Raw genomic sequence first — 20,686 nt, forward strand, 5'->3', positions numbered from 1 at the left:
TCAAATGAGATAGAGTAGAGGAACTAGAAATCCCAAATAGGGGAAGGATCAGAAAGTAGAGAAGGTAGACTCTCCCAAACTCGGTACAGGATTGATGATTATGGTGGGCTCTAGAGAAGGAAAAGATAAAGGTTACTCCCAGGTTTTAGGGTTGGAAAATTGGAGGGATTGTGATATGGTTCAACAAAATGGAATGTGTGTATGCATGCATGCTCAGTCATGTCTGACTCTTTAAGGAAAAAGAGAGGGAGCATAATGGATTAAGTTTTAAAACCATTGACTTTTTTGGTCCCTGTTAGACATCCAAATGGGATTGTCAACTAAGTGATAAGATATATATAGCTCTGATGCTTTGAAGATATAAATTCATGAATCATGAAATGAAATAGAAATGAAAGTCACTGTGCTAGGCAAATTCAGTAACAATGTAGTTGGATAACTCACACTAGCTACCCAAACAAATGACCCCCAAATCTCAGTGACTTCACATATTAAGGTCAATTTATTATTCACCTCATGGTCTAGTGTAGACTAATGTGTTTAGTGGGGGAAGTGTTTCTCTTCCATCAGTCATTCAGAAATTCCAGGTTACTTATGCCCAGTACAGTCTTCCAGGGATTCAGAATACTCTAGTGGATCCTCTGTACCAACTAAAGAACAACAAGATCTTAGAAGATCTTAAGTGATTTCAGGAACTGGGCTAGAAGTGATGTTAGAATAGAGCTCTTCAAACTAACTGTAGCAAAGGACAACTTTTTAAAAAGCTTTCCAATCTGTTACAGACTATTTTGTAAAAGGCAAAAAAAATGTTGTGACACTGTAAAATTTCTATAAAGGTTTCTTTTTAAAATTTTTTATTTATTTAGTTTTGGCTGTGCTTGTCTTTGTCGTTGCTTTCAGGCTTTCTCTATTTGCTAAGAGTGGGGGCTACTCTTCACTGTAGTGTGAGGGCTTCTCCTTGTGGTGGCTTCTCTTATTGTGGAGCACAGGCTCTAGGCAAGCGGGCTCAGTAGTTGTGGCACATGGGTTTAGTTGCGTCATGGCAGATCCCACACCAGGAATTGAACCCATGTCCTCTGGATTGGCAGGTGGATTCTTAACCATGCCTACTAGGGAAGTCCCTTTAAAGGTTTCTAAACACTTTCATTTGCTGTACTTACCTTGTATGGCTCAGAAACAAACAAGTCATAGAATGACTCTGATCTCTGAACTACACCTTTAGTAGCACTGATGTAAATTGCTTTCGATGACATTCCATTGGCCTAAACAAGCCATATGCTGCCACTTGAATGTAAAATAGGAAATGTTCAAAGGAAGAAATGAAGTGATGGTCTCTAACTCAATCCATACTTCTAGTCCCAAATATCCATTTTTCCCTTTCTCCCTTATACTAACCCATCTCCAAAGTATATAATCCAAAGTTTCATCAAGTTATTGTATGTATCTTAAAATCCTAGATGGTATATACATCTCTCCATCAGATCTAGATGACTTCTTGTGGTCTGGTAACCTATAAACAAACATTATACTTCTCTTACCAGACTTACATCCAACATACAATGGTAGATGTGAGGAGGGATAACTGCAAGACACCTTTGTTAGGAACGGAGAAGAACAAGAGACACAGCAGCCGCTGTTTCATAGCAATTCTGAAATCCTGGTTCCAAACCATTCTGAAGGACCTCTATTCCAGGAGTGAAGAAATTTCCTTGATTAGGTGATTAAACTCTAATTCTTCTTTTGGGGAGATTCTGTATTAGGGTCTAGAGACAGAAACAATATAAAAAACTCACATCTATCTAATAAATTCCCATGTATGATATCTATATATCTGTATATATAGCCAGAGAACCAGGAAAGCTGGTGATATAATTCAGTCCAAGCGTGAAAGCTAAGAACCAGGAGACCTAATGGTATAAGTCATGGTTTGAGTTCAAAGGTCCAAAGCTGATATCTGAGGGTAGGAAAAGGTGAACCTTCCAGCTCAAGCAGGTGGCAAATTGGCCCTTCATCTGCCTTTCTGGTTCTCATCAAGCCTCAGCAGATTGGATGATGCCCACCTACATTGGTGGAGGCAGTCTTCTTTATTCAGTCTACTGATTCAAATGATAATCTCTACTAGAAACACTTTCACAGACACACCTAGAAATAATGTTTTTTAGTTATCTGGGCATCCCTTATCCAAGTCAGGCTGACACACAAAATTAACCATCACATACACTTTCTTCACCTCCTCTGGCTCTACCCCTGGGAGGTTTTTCTTGTCTGTAATCTTCCTTGGCCATATCTGAATGAGAGTGTATAGCTCTCATTAGAGACTGTATAGCTTTCATACTTGAAGAGCCTAGGGTCAACCAAAGATGGCTTTATAGCTTAATCAATTAAAAGTAATTTCAGATTAGGTTTATAGATAACTTTGGCAATACAATTTCCTCAAAAAATATAGTAGAAACTTCTGATCCATCTGTTTCCACTCAGTTCAATATGTCATTAATAACATCTGAAGTTCTTTCTGAGCCTTAGACTGAGTTCCATTGGATCATACAAAAGCAAGGGAATTCCAGTAGAAAAATTCTACTTCTGCTTCATTGACTACACTAAAGCCTTTGACGCTGTGGATCACAACAAACTGTGGAAAATCCTTAAAGAGATGGGAATATCAGACCCCCTTACCTGCCTCCTGAAAAAACTGTATGCGGGTCAAGAAGCAACAGTTATAACTGGACATGGAACAACAGACTGGTTCCAAATTGGGAAAGGAGTACGTCAAGGCTGTTTTTTTATTGTCACCCTGCTTATTTAACTTACATGCAGAGTACATCATGAGAAATGTTGGGCTGGAAGAAGCACAAGTTGGAATCAAGATTGCTGGGACAAGTATCAATAACCTCAGATATGCAGATGACACCACCCTTATGGCAGAAAGTGAAGAAGAACTAAAGAGCCTCTTGATGAAGGTGAAAGAAGACAGTGAAAAAGCTGGCTTAAAATTCAACATTCAAAAATGAAGATCATGGCATCCAGTCCCATCACTTCATGGGAAATAGATGGGGAAATAATGGAAACAGTGACAGACTTTATTTTCTTAGGCTCCAAAATCACTGTGGACAGTGGCTGCTGCCACAAAATTAAAAGATGCTTGCTCCTTGGAAGAAAAGCTATGACAAATATAGACAGCATATTAAAAAGCAGAGACATCACTTTGCCAACAAGGTCTGTATAGTTAAAGGTATAGTTTTTCCAGTAGTCATGTACAGATGTGAGAGTTGGACCATAAAGAAGGCTGAGCACCGAAGAATTGATGCTTTTGAACTGTGGTGCTAGAGAAAACTCTTGAGAGTCCCTTGGACTGCAAGGAGAGCAAATCATTCAATCCTAAAGGAAATCAATCCTGAACATTCATTGGAATATTCATTTGTGACCATGGGGTCCCAGAGAGTTGGACTTAACTGAGCGACTGAACAACAAAAAGACTGAGTTCCCCAGAAGCACATCCTGAGAAGAGAGTTTGTGAACAATGACTTATTAAGAGCACTGCATAGGAGGAGGAAGAGCAGAACAAGGGAGAAGAGGAAGCTAAGTGTATCACCCAGGATCCAGTTAGGTGGCAGAAGCCTACTAATTATTGTCACAAAGAGAATTTAAAATAAAGAATTGTTAAAGCAAAAAGAGAACATTAACTATTATGGATATAACAACTACAGGAAGCAGCAACCACCTCTAGGACTGAGGGAACTAAGAGAAGATGTTTGAATGACTCACACCATTTTGTTCATTTGGGGCTGCTATTACAAAAATACCACAGACCAGGTAGCTTAAACAACTAACATTTATTTCTCACAGATCTAGAGGCTGAGAAGTCAAAGATCAAGGTGTGGCAGAGCTGGAGTCTGGTGAAGAACTGCTTCCTCACTTGTGGACAGCTGCCTTCTGGCCGTATGGAGCGAGAGGGAGGAAGGGGAGAAGGAGAGAAGAGGAGAGAACAAGAGAGGCACCTCCCAAAGGCTCTATCTCCAAATACCATCACACTGGGGACTAGGGTTTCAACACAGGGATTTTTGAGGAGGTACATATATGCAGTTCATAACAAACTCTCTGAAGCTTGAAGGATTGGCTCCATGGAGTTCAAACTCAGTCTCTGAGAAAGGTGCACTGCTCACCTGGTGATCTCTGGTGATCTCAGATCACTGGAATCTCTGAGCTTGGAGGAGAGGAACCACAGAACTGGGACCTTTGGGGAGGGGGTGATGGCTGGTGTTGATATCTCTATAGGGGTGCAATGAGACTAGTTCTGCGAGTGCTGGGAAAACTGTAAACTGGATTCAACCTCTGCTACTGGAATGAGTTATTGCTGCTGGGACTATAGAAAGTTGTTGGATACATCATGGCAGGAACATAAAACAAACAGAAGTAAACAGGAACTTGCAGTCTCCTTCAAGTGTCCTCTGTTGGCTGAATATAACAGGGAGCAGCTGGCAAAGCACAAAACTGATTTGCAGGTTCCCAGCTCCTGCATCACAAAGCTGAGTTAAGAAGGGTAGCTTTGCATCTAGGGTAATACTGTAAAGTGCACATAAGCAGGATAGTTAAGTTGCACATAAGCAACTTTAGATAAAAAGCTACAGAAGTAGCTTCAGCATGATCCTACAGGGGAATTCAGGAGTGTAAAAGATGTCTCAGAGTTTCCCACCCAAGACAGGGGAGCTAGGGCTTTCATATGCCTACATTTGTCAGTCCTTGGTTAGGAGCTTGCTCTAAAGGGTATGTACCAGGCTACTTCTAGTCTCTGTGAAGGCAGGCAAAGTGGCTCCAGTAGGCTAAGCACAGTCCTCTGAAAAAGAGCTGCAGGTCTCGCTGTTGGATGCAAGAGTATCTTGAAACTTGGGCAAAAGGAGCACCTAAAAAGATGGATAGACATCCAAGAGTCATGGTTGAAGTACCAGAATATTCCCTCTGGAGACATTGTTCTAAAAGCTGCCTTATTTCTCTACTTTCTTGATCAAATCTCTCAATTTAATAGCTGCTACTTTGGAGACACCAGAAAAACATCTCTTTCTGCTTTATTGACTATGCCAAAGCCTTTGACTGTGTGGATCACAATAAACTGTGGAAAATTCTGAAAGAGATGGGAATACCAGACCACCTGACCTGCCTCTTGAGAAACCTGTATGCAGGTCAGGAAGCAACAGTTAGAACTGGACATGGAACAACAGACTGGTTCCAAATAGGAAAAGAGTACATCAAGGCTGTATATTGTCACCCTGCTTATTTAACTTATATGCAGAGTACATCATGAGAAACACTGGGCTGGAAGAAGCACAAGCTGGAATCAAGATTGCCGGGAGAAATATCACTAACCTCAGATATGCAGATGACACCACCCTTATGGCAGAAAGTGAAGAGGAACTCAAAAGCCTCTTGATGAAAGTGAAAGTGGAGAGTGAAAATGTTGGCTTAAAGCTCTTAAAGCTCAACATTCAGAAAACTAAGATCATGGCATCTGGTCCCATCACTTCATGGGAAATAGATGGGGAAACAGTAGAAACAGTGTCAGACTTTATTTTTGGGGGCTCCCAAATCACTGCAGATTGTGACTGCAGCCATGAAATTAAAAGAGGCTTACTCCTTGGAAGGAAAGTTATGACCAACCTAGCTAGCATATTCAAAAGCAGAGACATTACTTTGCCAACAAAGGTCCATCTAGTCAAGGCTATGGTTTTTCCAGTGGTCATGTATGGATGTGAGAGTTGGACTGTGAAGAAAGCTGAGTGCTGAAGAATTGATGCTTTTGAACTGTGGTGTTGGAGAAGACTCTGGAGAGGGTGCAAGGAGATCCAACCAGTCCATCCTAAAGAGGTCAGTCCTGGGTATTCATTGGAAGGAATGATGCCAAAGCTGAAACTCCAATACTTTGGCCACCTCATGTGAAGAGTTGACTCATTGGAAAAGACCCTGATGCTGAGAGGGATTGGGGGCAGGAGGAGAAGGGAACGACAGAGGAGGAGATGGCTGGATGGCATCACCAACTCGATGGACATGAGTTTGAGTGGACAGGGAGGCCTGGCGTGCTGCAATTCATGGGGTCGCAAAGGGTCAGACATGACTGAGCAACTGAACTGAACTTTGGAGACATGCTGGTTAAAGGGTCAGTTCTGGAGATCTAATGTACAGCATAATACTGTAGTGTATACTAGAAATTTTCTAAGAGGGTAGATTTTAAACTTTCTCACCAGACACACACACACAGAATTACTACCTGAGGTATGAATGTGTTGATTAACCTGATTGTGATAATCATTTTACAATGGTATGTATATCAAATCATCATGTTGTTCATTTTAAGTATATAAAGTTTTGTCAATTATGCCTCAGTGAAGCTGGAAACAAACAAAAAAAATAACAGCTACTAACTTGAAGCTATCAAAAGAATAAGTGCTATGCTTATCTGAAATAAAGGAATAATCTGTTCTTACCTAAGGTCTGAGTCATTTTTTTCAAAACTTACTCGGGCTTCCTTGCTCAAAGCCTTTTTAAATCACCTCCCTTTCTCTTTGGAATGTAGTAGTATTGTGTTTTCAAACCCTGCAAGTCCCCCAAATGCTAGATTCTCTATATTCCCTTTCATTTCTGTTTGTAAATTGGTCAATTGTCTTCTATGCTAATCTCTTTCTGGTAAATCTCTTTCTGGTAATACCCTTCTAATCACATAAAGAAATCACCAACATCCACCATTAATACTGCTTTCTGAGGTCTTCCCTTAGAGCTACAAATGATTTACTTGTTCTGATCTGCTTTCTGACATATTATAGGCAACAGTTTCGCCACTGCTTGATATGAATCTACGGTTATTCAGCCTACTATGTTTCATTTTCCACAGTTTATTGTGATCCCCACAGTCAAAGGCTTTGGCATAGTCAATAAACCAGAAATAGATGTTTTTCTGGAACTTTCTTCCTTTTTCCATGATCCAGCGGATGTTGGCAATTTGATCTCTGGTTCCTCTGCCTTTTCTAAAACCAGCTTGAACAACATCTGGAAGTTCACAGTTCACATATTGCTGAAGCCTGGCTTGGAGAATATTGAGCATTACTTTACTAGCATGTGAGATGAGTGCAATTGTGTGGTAGTTTGAGCATTCTTTGGCATTGCCTTTCTTTGGGATTGGAATGAAAACTGACCTTTTCCAGTCCTGTGGCCACTGCTGAGTTTTCCAAATTTGCTGGTATATTGAGTGCAGCACTTTCATAGCATCATCTTTCAGGATTTGAAATAGCTCAACTGGAATTCCATCACCTCCACTAGCTTTGTTCATAGTGATGCTTTCTAAGGCCCACTTGACTTCACATTCCAGGAAGTCTGGCTGATGACACCACCCTTATGGCAGAAAATGAAGAGGAACTAAAAAGCCTCTTGATGAAAGTGAAAGTGGAGAGTGAAAAAGTTGGTTTAAAGCTCAACATTCAGAAAACTAAGATCATGGCATCTGGTCCCATCACTTCATGGGAAATAGATGGGGAAACAGTGGAAACAGTGTCAGACTTTATTTTGGGGGGCTCCCAAATCACTGCAGATCGTGCTGCAGCCATGAAATTAAAAGAGGCTTACTCCTTGGAAGGGAAGTTATGACCAACCTAGCTAGCATATTCAAAAGCAGAGATGTTACTTTGCCAACAAAGGTCCATCTAGTCAAGGCTATGGTTTTTCCAGTGGTCATGTATGGATGTGAGAGTTGGACTGTGAAGAAAGCTGAGTGCCAAAGAATTGATGCTTTTGAACTGTGGTGTTGGAGAAGACTCTTGAGAGTCCCTTGGACTGCAAGGAGATCCAACCAGTCCATTCTACAGGAGGTCAGTCCTGGGTGTTCATTGGAAGGACTGATGCTAAAGCTGAAACTCCAATACTCATGTGAAGAGTTGACTCATTGGAAAAGACCCTGATGCTGGGAGGGATTTGGGGCAGGAGAAGGGGACAACAGAGGATGAGATGGCTGGATGGCATCACCAACTTGATGGACATGAGTTTGAGTGAACTCTGGGAGTTGGTGATGGGCAGGGAGGCCTGGCATGCTGCAATTCATGGGGTCACAAAGAGTCGGACATGACTGAGCGACTGAACTGAACTGAACATTTCATTATTTCCTACATCACTGCTCTGCTAAACTAATGCCACATATTTTAGATTTTTGTTACAGTAGGCCACCATTTCTATTATTAATCAGGGTAGGTGATTATTACTAGTGTAACCAACAAGTCTAAAATCCTAGTGTCTTAACCCAATAAAGATGTATGTTTTGCTGTAAACAGTTCAATGAGGATTGATGAAGTGACTGTGCTCTGTGCAATTATTAAGAGACCCAGGGTTCTTCCATTTAATATTACTGCCATTCGTTAGTTCCTCAGAGTTTTCCGTGTATGACTGACTGATGTATGAAAAACAAAAGAGAACTATAAATCATTGGAGGTTTTAAGGGTCAGGTTTAGATTAGGCAATCACTGCTTCTGTTTATATTCCACTGGCCAGAAACAGTCACACAGCCTGAAGTAGAAGTAAGGGAGCTAGGAAAAGTGGATTTCCTGGATACACAAAGGAAAATAAGATGGTAAATATTTATCCTTGTCCCTACCGTTAGGATGCTTTCAGTTACAGATAAAGAAAACCAAACTAATGTGGTTTTGTCAGGTAGGAAAGCCAATTTCTCTACTCTCTTATATTTAGTTTTGGAGGGGCCTGCAAGTTAAACTGGGGTTCCCAGGTGGCTCTGCTGCTGCTGCCAAGTCACTTCAGTCGTGTCCAACTCTGTGCAACCCCATAGACGGCAGCCCACCAGGCTCCCCTGTCACTGGGATTCTCCAGGCAAGAACACTGGAGTGGGTTGCCATTTCCTTCTCCAATGCATGAAAGTGAAAAGTGAGAGTGACGTTGCTCAGTTGTGTCTGACTCTTAGTGACCCCATGGACTGCAGCCTACCAGGCTCCTCCATCCATGGGATTTTCCAGGCAAGAATACTGGAGTGGGGTGCCATTGCCTTCTCCACCCAGGTGGTTCAGTGGTAAAGAATTTGCCTGCCAATGCAGAACCCACAGGATACATGGGTTCGATCCCTGGGTTGGGAAGATCCTCTGGAGGAGGAAATGGCAACCCTACTCCAGTGTTTTTGCTTGGAAAATTTCATGGACAGAGGAGCCTGGTTGGCTACATTCCATGGGGTCACTAAGACTTGGACATGACTGAACAACCGCGCACACTTGCACACAAATGAAAGTGACAAAAGACAGGTGAGCAAGAGAAAAGATTTTAAACACATACCACTTTATGGGAGTTCACAAAGAGATGTGACTCAAAAGGGTAGCTAAAATTTGGGGCTTATATGCTATTTTAATAGACAAAGGAGAGGTGGAGAAAGGTACTACTTATATGAAAACAACCTCTTAGAAGCGGGTTGGGGGAGAGAAGGCATTTAGGGGAAAACAAACGACTTTTAGGAAAGATAAATGGGTTCTTAAGAGAATAGATAGAAGATATGATGGTTTTGTGACAATGTCTGTTTAGGTGTGGTGACATTTCTCATAGTCTGCAGTGATGAGTCAGTCTTCCCCAGTTGCTTCCTGGGAGGAGATACATGACAATTGACTTCTTTTGGGAGGTTCTGCTTTTAGTTAACTAAGGGATTTCAGGAACTTAAACACCTTTAACTGAAAATAATTTTTATGCCACAGTGGCTTATTTTGGACCCCTTTAGCCTAAACAGAAAAGGGAATTCATTGGCTCATGTAACAGAGAAGTCTAGCAATAGAATGGGATTCAGGTTAGGTTTGATTTTGGAGGTTTATGATGCTCTCAGGGATTGACTTTTTTTGGTATGATATATTTGCCCAGCCATTTCTCCTCCATCTGCTAGCTTTACTCTCAGTTGGCTCTCAGTAGCACACACGTGAGAAAAGTAGTACCTCTTCTGGTATTCACATTCTAATGCCACATCATCCAGAGAAAGAAAGAACTTCTCTTTTGTTCACAATCAAACAAAAGTCCTGGTTTTTACTCTCACTGATTTATGAAACAGTAACTGGTTCAAGGCAGGGAAGGGTATTCTGATCGTTTTAAGTTAGAGGCAATATTCTTGGAGTTGGGGTGGTGATTATTCTGCCCAAATTCGGGTGAACACAATGGAGTTGTGGAAGAGGTGGGAAATCACTTATAGCCATTACAGTTAGGGAAGAGTGGCATATGATCTCACTTAAGGAGGATGAGTACTATGAGGATACTTAGCATGTACAGAATGTAAAGGGGCAGAAAATACAAGTCAGAGGAAGCCCTTAAAAATGATGGGAAGGTGTGCACAGCGTCAAGAGAACCAAGACAGTTGTGTTCTAGATCTTAGCCTGGAGTTTTGAGGATGAATAGTGAAATACATCATCCAGTTTGTTGATTTCCTACTCTCACCAGGTAACCTTTAAAACGTGGCTTCTCATAGAAACATTCCTTTTGAGTAAAAATGTGTACAGTTTTCTGGTTTTCATTGCAGCTTTGTTTTTCACCGGAGGCAGGGGAGGAATAAATAGTATTTTTTGTTTATACATCAGTCTTTAGTAAGTTTAGTTGGCATAAATCATTCCATTGGATTTAAATTAGCTCTGGAGGTGAACAACATTAAGTTTCTGTCTCTGCAAACTGAGGATCAGACTGTAGAATACAGACTGAAATCTTAAGTTCACTATCATACTGTAACACCCTTTGTTAACCATTAGGAACTATATTTGAAACATTTGAAATATGAGTTACGAATGCCCCAAGATTTTTGAACTTTCAGCTTTCTACGTTTGTCATTTTGCTTATTCTGTCTTTTCCTATAAAGCTTATTTTCAGTGCCTACAAGAAAGGGAAAGCTGGGTAGACTGCTTCTGGCCCAGCTGGGAGAGGAGTCGGTCATAGTCGTCTGTAGCCATTCCAGGTTTCCAGGGCTAATCCAAGTAGTTTTGGAGGAAGACTGACCTGGGAGTGGTAATCAATAAGGAAAAAACTGTAACGATAAACGCTAGAGAAAAGCTGGGGACAGTCTGGTTGAGAAAGAAGAAACTGATTCAAATATGCAAGAAGAATTAGTACGATCCAGTGGCTGAATCGGAGAAGGCAATGGCACCCCACTTCAGTACTCTAGCCTGGAAAATCCCATGGACGGAGGAGCCTGGCGGGCTGCAGTCCATGGGGTCGCCTAGAGTCGGACACGACTGAGCGACTTCACTTTCACTTTTCACTTTCACGCACTGGAGAAGGAAATGGCAACCCACTCGTGCTTGCCAGGAGAATCCCAGGGACGGGGGAGCCTGGTGGGCTGCCGTCTATGGGGTTGCACAGAGTCGGACACAACTGAAGCGACTTAGCAGCGGCAGCAGCAGTGGCTGAATGGTGAGTGCAGTGATTGGTGTATATTAAGGACCTAACGAGGCAAGATTTCTAATTCAGATCACTCATGAGAGCTAGATCACTACTGTCATCGATCTTGTGAGGACAACTGGGAGAAGAAACTTTCCTTACAGATCAGTACAATGTTTTGCAAGTATTTGTGCAACCAGTATCTTAGCAGGTGTTCTTGTAAATGCACTTATCTTTTGTATTTGTTTTCGTTTTTTAAGTTATTACAAGCACCCATGGAAGCTAGGAATTAAAGGAGACAGAAGCAAAAATCGCGTGTTTGAAACAAAATTGGCAAAATTAACCAATTATTAAAAGAACCTTCTCTACTTCTTTTTTTCATCTTGTGTGTCGTCTCCGCTCAGGCACAGTACTTCTTTTTAATGGCGCCTCTCTTCTTAGACCTTCTTACTTTCCAAGCTTACGGAAAACTAGCTGTTACACACAGGGAGGTCCTGGAACTCGCTTTTCCACGTCTTCAGATTCGATGCGGCCCCGGTTTCGGGATTGCTGGCCAGGGAGTAGGTGGCACCCACGACCGCTCCGACCCCGACCCAGTCCCTGGCAATCGGCGGCGGCTCGCTCGTGGAGAGCCACCGGATCCTTCGAGGGCTCGCGACGCGGTGCACATGCCCGCGCCCGCCTCCCGCGTCGGCGAGAAGAAAGGGAGTCCGGACGCGCAGAGGCTGACCCGGAGCCTACCCATGAGGCAGCGCGCTGGCTCCACGAGAGCCCCCCCTGCCCACGGCTCGGCCGCCTGCTCCGCAATGGGAGCCGCCGCCGTCGCCGCCGTGTAGTTTTTCGTGCTCCTCCTTTTCCTCCTCCTCTTTCTCCTCCTCCTCAGGGCCCCAGTCAGGCCGATCCGCTCCGCTCACGGTAAGCGCCCCCCGCCCCCGCCCGCCCACGCCCGCCCCGCGTTGTAGCAGGCAGAGGCCCTCCCGCGCGGCCTGCGCCGTCTCACTCCGGGGGCGCCGGGCTGGGGGTGTCGAGGCCGGCGCGGGTCGCCGAGAGCGCCCAGGGCGCGGGGGAGGGGACCGGCTGCGCGGCGACGGCCGGACCGCCATCTTGCGCCGGCCCCGGCGGGGGAGGGACACCGGCGCGACGCGGAGGCCGACTCCGGGTGGCGGGCCGGAGCCGCGCAGGCCGCCGCTGTCGCCTTCCAGCCCCGCCTCGCCCCCCAGGGCTTGTTTGCCCCTGGCCTGGTTTGGGTTTTTCTCTCTGGAGGCTCCTCCCTTGGCCTTCCGTATATTTTGTGCTGCTGTTTGCCAGGAACCTGTGCGCCTCTCGTTTCGGCTCTACCCCGAGTCTCTTCAGTCGGAGGCAGAGAGACCAAAGGGGCTGCCGAACCTTGAGGCCTCCTGGGCCTTAGGGCCCAGGTTCCCCCGCCCAGGTGACCAGTCATTCCCCGTTCACATCCGCCTTCTTGTCAGAGGGCTTCCCCGCTCTGCCCTAGACGTCCCGTTATTGTCTACAGGAGAGGGGCGCTGAGGAGAGACGTGGACTTGATACACAATTTCCTAACGGAGCTTGCAGGTTGCACTTCTGAGATGGAAAGAATGATCTCATTCTGAGGTTTTTATCCTGCTCTAGAGATGGAGGGAGTTCAGAATTCCCGACTTAATTTCAAGTGTTAACGTTTTTATGGAACGGTTGACTAGAGAGGAGAAACGTCAAAGCAAGCACGCGAGACCTTCGTCCGGGGGGTTCTCTTTGTTTACCAAGAGTTGTTAGTTTAAAAAAAAAATTCTGTGAACCTAAACCTGATTGATTTATTGTTTTCAGTTTGTAACTGTATATTAAGAATTTGACGTCTTTTAGCGGCATTAAACCATTAAACAAAAAATTGAAACAGAGGACCGATGGAAAGCACAAAAGCCACCTTTCTGCAGTTGTGAGGAGTCCTGCTTTGGGGGATTGGTTTTCCTATTCAGGCTGTGTTTAAGCAGAAACTTACTGTGCCTGTGACCAAGGCACTGATGTGTTTAGAGAATTAAATTGGGGCTTTGTGCTCTCAATGTTTTAAAATATCAGTACAAATACCAGTGTAATTGTGTCCTGCATTTGTATCGATCATTGCTACCACCTTCTGATATGTATCTCCTCCCTTCTATACTGATCTGTGATGCTGGAACTGATTTTGCTTGTGAGGAAGGAGAACTCAGGTGAGAGATCTTGAATGAAGTCATGGCTAGAAAGTGATAGAGCCATTTCTTGAATCTTAGGTCTTCTTATTCCTCATTGAGTGTGCAATTAACTTTAATTTTTTTGTGTGAGAATGAGGTGAGTGAGGAAAAGAGCATAGGCTCACCTGCAAAATTTAAGAAAGAATATTCAGTTGCCCTTTCCTTTGCATTTTTAAGAGTTCATTTCTTAGCTTTATAACTTTTCGTTAATGTAAGTTTTCATGTTATTTTTCCCCCCGACCCCACCATTGAAGAATTGATTGAATAGCCCGGTTGAGCCCTCATATTACTACCTAGTTTTTACCGTTGTTACTATTTTGCCACATTTGCTTTATCTACTTATCTCAGGGTTATTTTTGGTGAACATTTTCAAAGCATATTTCATACATCATGGCAGTTCACACTTACGTACTGTGTCAGTATGTATAGACAATATCATAATCACACTTAAAGTTAAGAATAATTCCTACATAATCCCTGATAGTATTCTTGTCTAGAGAATCCCGTGGACAGAGGAGCCTGGTGGGCTGCTGTCCATAGGGTTGCACAGGGTTGAACACCACTGAAGCGACTGAGGATGCATGCATGCATTGGAGAAGGAAATGGCAACCCACTCAAGTGTTCTTGCCTGGAGAATCCCAAGGAGAGGGGAGCCTGGTGGGCTGCCATCTATGGTGTTGCACAGATTTGGACATGACTAAAGGGACTTAGCAGCAGCAATCCCTGATAATATAATGTGTGTAGGTAATATGTATTCTCATGTTCTTCATATGTTCCCTGTTGTCCTCAAAATTTTCTTTTTAGTCATTTATTTCGGAACAAGTATCCAATCATGCATTCCATTTGTGTTAGTTTCTTTTAATTTAGTGTAGTTCCTTTTTTTTTTTTTTTAATGGCATTGACATTTTGAAGAGACCAGGCCATAGGCTTGTAGAATAACCTACATTCTGTATTTTACTGACAGTTTCTTCCTCATGGGGTTTAATTGTATCCTGTATTCCCTATATTTTCTATAAACTTGAAGTTAGGTCTAAAGGCTTGAGTAGATCAGGCTAAATAATTTTGGCAAAAATACTTCACAAGTCATGCAGTGTGCTGCACATTATACAACATCAGAAGGCACATCAAGTGGAGTTATCCTGTTGGTAATCCTAAATTTGATCTCTTGGGTATGATGGTGACAGACTATCTGTCCATTTTAGGCATTTCCCTTTGTAATTAGCAGATAATCTGTGGGCTGATATTTTGGCATTAGTATTTGGTATGAATTTAACTGCAGTGATCTGATAACACAGAGCAATCCTCTAGAAATGGATGTTTGAGAATGAAGGAGGGGAGCAGTTTTGAAGGATAAGACTGACTTACCTAGTTTAGGGATCTTGGAATTGCTGCTCCAGTTGGCATCAGAGCCTATAGTGGATAGGGAAGAGGAGACAGAAAGTAGATATTAGACTTCGCTTCCTTTGAAAGTTTGCTCAAAACCCTCATAGCAGTAGTGAGCTTTGAGAAATAGAAAGTTATGTGTTGAAAGACTACAAACCACAGCTTTCCTAGTTAAGCTCATTCTTTCCAGTTAGGCTATCTGGTCCAGTCCTGCTTCTTAGTCCAGTGTTTTACTACTCAGCATTGGCTTTCTTAGTAGGGGCAAGAAGGTCAAAGAAAATAAATAAATCATTTTGTGCACTTCTTTACCACACTGTTCTTTTTAAATTTAGAACTATACCAAGATTCGGAGAAGGCAATGGCATCCCACTCCAATACTCTTGCCTGGAAAATCCCATGGACAGAGGAGCCTGGTGGGCTGCAGTCCATGGGGTCGCCAAGAGTCGGACACGACTGAGTGACTTCACTTTCACTTTTCACTTTCATGCATTGGAGAAGGAAATGGCAACCCACTCCAGTGTTCTTGCCTGGAGAATCCCAGGGATGGTAGAGCCTGGTGGGCTGCCGTCTATGGGGTCGCACAGAGTCGGACATGACTGAAGCGACTTAGCAGCAGCATACCTTCGTGGAATACCAATTTTTTTTTAAGTAGAAAGTAAATGAGATTTTTAGATGACAGGAAATTGGAGACTGTTGACAACATATTTTGTTATTTCAGAAATAACTTTTGAGTGATGAGAAATATTTATGACATACTCACTAATGAAATATATAGTCCTGAATAGTTTATTTTTCCTGCTTTAGGATACTCAAAAATACTTGATTTTTCAGTCAAATTGTTTTAAAGATATATATAATGACTTGATTTACTTGGTAACTTCTATCAAAAATGTGTGCTTGAAATTTTTGCAAAGTAGTTGTTTTAAGGATTCTTTTAATTCTCATTATACCAGGAAAAATTATTATCAATCTTTATTTTCTAGATCAAAAGGAATTATTTTTTTAAACATTTAAACTATTTTATATAATTTTATATCATCATGTAATTTGAATATAATTTACAGAAGGATAGAGGGGTAATGTGGGCTTATCCCCATTGACTCAATGGTAAAGAACCTGCCAGACAGTGCAGAAGATGCAGGTTCAATCCCTGGGTTGGGAAGATCCCCTAGAGAAGGAAATGACAACCCACTCTCGTATTCTTGCTTAGGAAATCCCATGGATGGAGGAGCCTGGTGGGCTACAGTCCATGGGGTTGCAAAAAGTTGGACATGACTGAGCAACTAAACAGCAAAGTAATAATGTAAAACAACTTATTTGAACTTTTAATAAGAATTTCAACATAACATTTCTTTGTGTGTACTTGGAAATAAGAAATAAAAAATACATTTCATGCATCTAATTAAATACTACCCCTACAATTAATATGTATCACATTTGAATTCTCTTGACAAATACTGTGTTTGTAACATGATTTTTTTTTTTTCAGTTTTTTATTCACACGCAGAGCATCTTCCTTTATTCTTCCCGCTTAGACCTTAGAATATTTTGGTTAGAGGGTGAGATAGAATTGTCTTATAGTTCCCATAAGTGCTTTTCCTAGTTGCATGAGGAATGTTCTTGGTAACTTATGGTTTTGTAATTGAAGCTTTCTTCATATAATGATAGTAATATTAGTCATTGGCCATCATCTTCAAGTCATTTTTTAAGTATGCTGCTGCTAAGTCACTTCAGTCGTGTCCAACTCTGTGCGACCCCATAGATGGCAGCCTACCAGGCTCCCCTGTCCCTGGGATTCCCCAGGCAAGAACATTGAAGTGGGTTGCCATTTCCTTCTCCAATGCATGAAAGTGAAAAGTAAAAGTAAAATTGCTCAGTTGTGTCTGACCCTCAGCGACCCCATGGACTGCAGCCTTCCAGGCTTCTCCGTCCATGGGATTTTCCAGGCAAGAGTACTGAAGTGGGGTGCCATTGCTATTTTTAAGTATAGTTGACCCTTGAACAACATGAGTTTGAACTTCAGGTCCATGTGGATTTTCTTTTTCAGTAAAAATGCTGCAGTATTACATGATCAGCAGTTGGGTTGAATCCATGTATTTGGAATCATGCATACAGAGGTGTCAACTATTACACACTAATTTTCAACTGAGCAGGGCCTAAACCCTGTGTTGTTCAGCTCATGGATAGGTCCTGACTTTCTTAATCAGTATCTATCCCTCCTTTAGTCTTTTTATATAATATAACTCTCTCCAGGTTAACTTATACAGGGTTTTAAAAATTCATTGATACTTGAGAATGCATTAAGCTGAGAAGAGTTCTAGATTGTTTTTTTTAATTTTAAAATTATTTTATATATTTAAATTTTTTGGTTGTGTAGTGTGTGGGCTTTCTCTAGTTGTGGCATCTGGGATCTTAGTACCCCACCCAGGGGTTGATCCCATGTCCCCTGAGTTAGAAGGTGGATTCTTAACCCTGGGACCACCAGGGAAGTCCTGAGAGTACTAATTTTTCTTAGGGCAGTAAGAATCATTAAATATGTTTGAAAACCAGATTATATGCAATTAACTTCTCTTGCTTTTCCTGTGTGAAATTTCACAGAAGTTCAACCTTGTTCTTTCTGATACTGCCAACTAAGGAAAGTTTCTTGATAGATAATACTAAGCCAATTATAAACTTAAAAAAATTTGTCACAAGTTGTATTTCTGATAGAATTTTCAGATTCTTTTGTTAGTTCTTGAGATGTTCTTGGTTCTGCTCTCATCCCTTTTCTGAATCACTCTATGCATTTTTCAAGCTTACAGTGTCACACTGTCATATGTTGCCTAGAGTTTTAGTCTGTGTTTTCCAGTTTGAAGTTTACTTAAAATAGGCAACATTGTCTGCATATGACTAATTCTTCAACTGTCATACATGAAGCTGGAACATAGTGATGAGATTTCAAATATTTCCCTAGTAGGTTCATTCTTATCATTCCTTCTGGGTCTTCTTTTTGCAATGTGCATCCTCTAATGCAATACTTCAAGAAGTTTTTGAAAACTTGTATGGTTCAAAATTTTGCTAAAGAGAAGATGGCCATCTTTACTTCCTAATTGCAAGGTATTTCCAGTTTTAGATTTGTAGACACCAATTAGAATAATTCAATGAATTAAAAAATTCTCTGCATTGCCTGTTTCTTTCTAGTCACCATTGTATACATCTGCATTTAATACTTCTCCACTCAAGAACTGTATCAAGTTAAATTTTAGCCCACAGACATGAAGAATGAAAGAGTACTGTCACGTGTCCTTTTGCATTCTTATAAAAATTTTGCATTCTTATAAAAATTTTGCATGATGAAGCCTTTCCTGCTGAATGAGAATACTGTATTTCCTTTTAGTTTTTAGAAATATATTGTTTACTCATTTTTGAATTTGAGAAAATCTGTTTAGGGATTTAGTCTAATCTAGACTTAGCCTAAGAGTTCCCAAATTTCACTGTCATTATTGCAGTCTGAAGTGCTTCTTTAGGTTCATCTAATAATTTTGAAATGTCTCCTCTGTCAGTTTTCATCTGTTCAGTATGGACAGAAAATTAAAAGTTCTGAGTTCTTTATTTATTGGCTGTGCTGGACCATTGTTACTTCGAGGGCCTTTTCTCTAGTTTCACTGAGTGGGGGCCAGTCTCCGGTTGTGGTGTGTTGGCTTCTCATTGCAGTGGCCTCTCTTGTTGCTGAACCTGGGTCACGTGGGCTTTGGTAGTTGAGGTTTCCAGGCTCTAGAGCACAGGCTCAGTAGTTGTGGCACCTGGACTTTGTTGCTCAGTGGCATGTGGGATCTTTCTGGACCAAGGATCCAGCCTATGGCTCCTCCGTTGGCAAGTGGATTCTTTACCACTGAGCTACCAGTGAAGCCCCCAAGTTCTGAGTTCTTAACCATAGTCAATGAAAACTAGAAGCTGATGAAAGGATCTGCCCCCTAAAATACGCCACTTTGACAAAAGGATTATTTTGAGAGGAAGGTAATTGAGAATCAACAAATGTGGAATTGCAGTAAGAGTTGCCACCAACCCCCTCCCCCTGCCCCCCACATCAACTGCCTAAAAGCAGGGCATACATTTCTTTTTTGAAGGTTTTCCCATCACCCTGCCAGAAAGGGAAGAGTGACTCTTAATATTTAAGATGGAGAGTTGATACTGAGATGAGTTTGCATAAACAGACTCAACTAAAATAACCCTTACCTTCCATTAGTTCTACCACATAGTTGCTAATCTCCCCCGCCCCCAATTTATTGTCTCTTAAAGCCCCAATTCCCTTTCCTTTGTTTAAATGATATATACTCTGAATCTAACTGCTTGAGTTTTACTTCTTTTTTGTGAACTCTAGTGTATGTAAATATTAATAAAAATTAATGTGTTTTTTCTCCTGTTGACTTGTCTTTTGTTAATTTAATTCACAGGCCACAGATACTGTATCCTAAAAGGGTAGAAGTAAAGTCTTTCCTTCCTGACACTGCAAAGATAATGCCTCTAGTCTTCTATGCCTTTTTGGAAGCTGATGCAGTATTTTGTGCCAAACCATAGGAAAACTCAAAAGAAGAGGAGAAAGGCAAAGCATAATGTATTAGTGATGATTTATTTCACTTTTGCATTATCCTTCTAGGCAGTTAAATCATTCTTCTGTTTTATTATTTTAGTGTTCTTTTTAAAAGTATAGTTGGGAAAAATTGATGCTCAGCAGTGAAATAACACCTAGAATGAAGGAATTAGCAAAATATTTTAAGGTGCAGGAAAAATAATACCACTCAGATTCCATAATGTATCTTAGATTTATAAAAGTATTCTATGGCTCACATAGTAATCATAAGATAGAATGAGTTTTATTCTATTTTAAAGTAATAAGTAAATTTTCCCTTTGTTGTTTGAAGATATCTCGGAAACAGTGGAATTCATAAAATGTCAGTTTTTAAAACTAGAACTGCTAAAGAAAGAAAATTAGAGCTGAAACTGTTCCTATGGACTCTGATAGTATGCCGAAGGTTGATGGTTAATTTGGATGGTAAGATACAGAGTTCCACTGCTTTCCAACTCACACGTGAAACCTTCTTGCCTCCTACTACCATTATAGGTTTTCCACTTCTTTGCATTCCTTCGCTAATGGAGTAAGGGTTCTACAAGGCCTTCCCTTTACCATGTATCTATTAACATCCTATGAAGCTGGATTTCCCTCACTTCAACAGAACAAGGTAGTATAACAGATTGAATACAGAAGCAGATAAGGGAATCCAGCTGTCTCTGAACACAGGTATTAAAATTAATAAGATTTGCAAAAATGGAAAACAGTGCCATCCTCTAAATTTTTGTTTTGGAAAAAACAGCTATTTTTCATAAAAGTATTTGTGTTAATATGCATTGTGTTTGTTACAGTCACTTTTAAGTAAATTAATATATATTTCTTAAATTTCTCAGGTTGAGTTTATAGGTTTCATCCTTAGAAAATCAGCTGCACTGTTGGGTTTTATTTTGGCCAGATTTCTTCAGCATGATGTGAATGTCTTTGTATTGAGGGATTTTAACCAATGCAAATATCATTAGTCTATGACATAATTTGCTCCTTGTTTCTAAGGCTTTATCCTGTATTCCTTATTTTGTAGGTATTTGTTCTTAACCTTTGGCAAGTTTGAGAAGCAAAACCTGGAGGGTTTGGTAGCAGTCTGGGAATTTTAGATATATCCTAA

The 20,686-nt window shown here is 41.3% G+C and overlaps 1 protein-coding gene across 11 annotated transcripts in view; it reads left to right on the forward strand.

Annotated features, from left to right (window-relative positions):
• Positions 1–12,149: 12,149 nt before the first annotated feature.
• The window catches only part of ZNF280D (zinc finger protein 280D), a 129,652-nt gene continuing 121,115 nt past the window's right edge, over positions 12,150–20,686 (forward strand). For 7 of the 11 annotated variants that reach the window (XM_002690858.7, XM_005211757.5, XM_010809307.4 and 4 more), the window contains exon 1: positions 12,150–12,285. The gene's annotated coding sequence lies outside the window, so the exon portion shown is untranslated. Of the gene's footprint in view, positions 20,008–20,076; positions 20,254–20,686 lie in introns of all 11 variants that reach the window. The other 4 variants (XM_010809306.4, XM_059890843.1, XM_059890842.1 and 1 more) reach the window with 4 other exon arrangements.

This window comes from Bos taurus, chromosome 10, assembly GCF_002263795.3.
Source record: "Bos taurus isolate L1 Dominette 01449 registration number 42190680 breed Hereford chromosome 10, ARS-UCD2.0, whole genome shotgun sequence".
Classification (NCBI taxonomy): Eukaryota; Metazoa; Chordata; class Mammalia; order Artiodactyla; family Bovidae; genus Bos; species Bos taurus.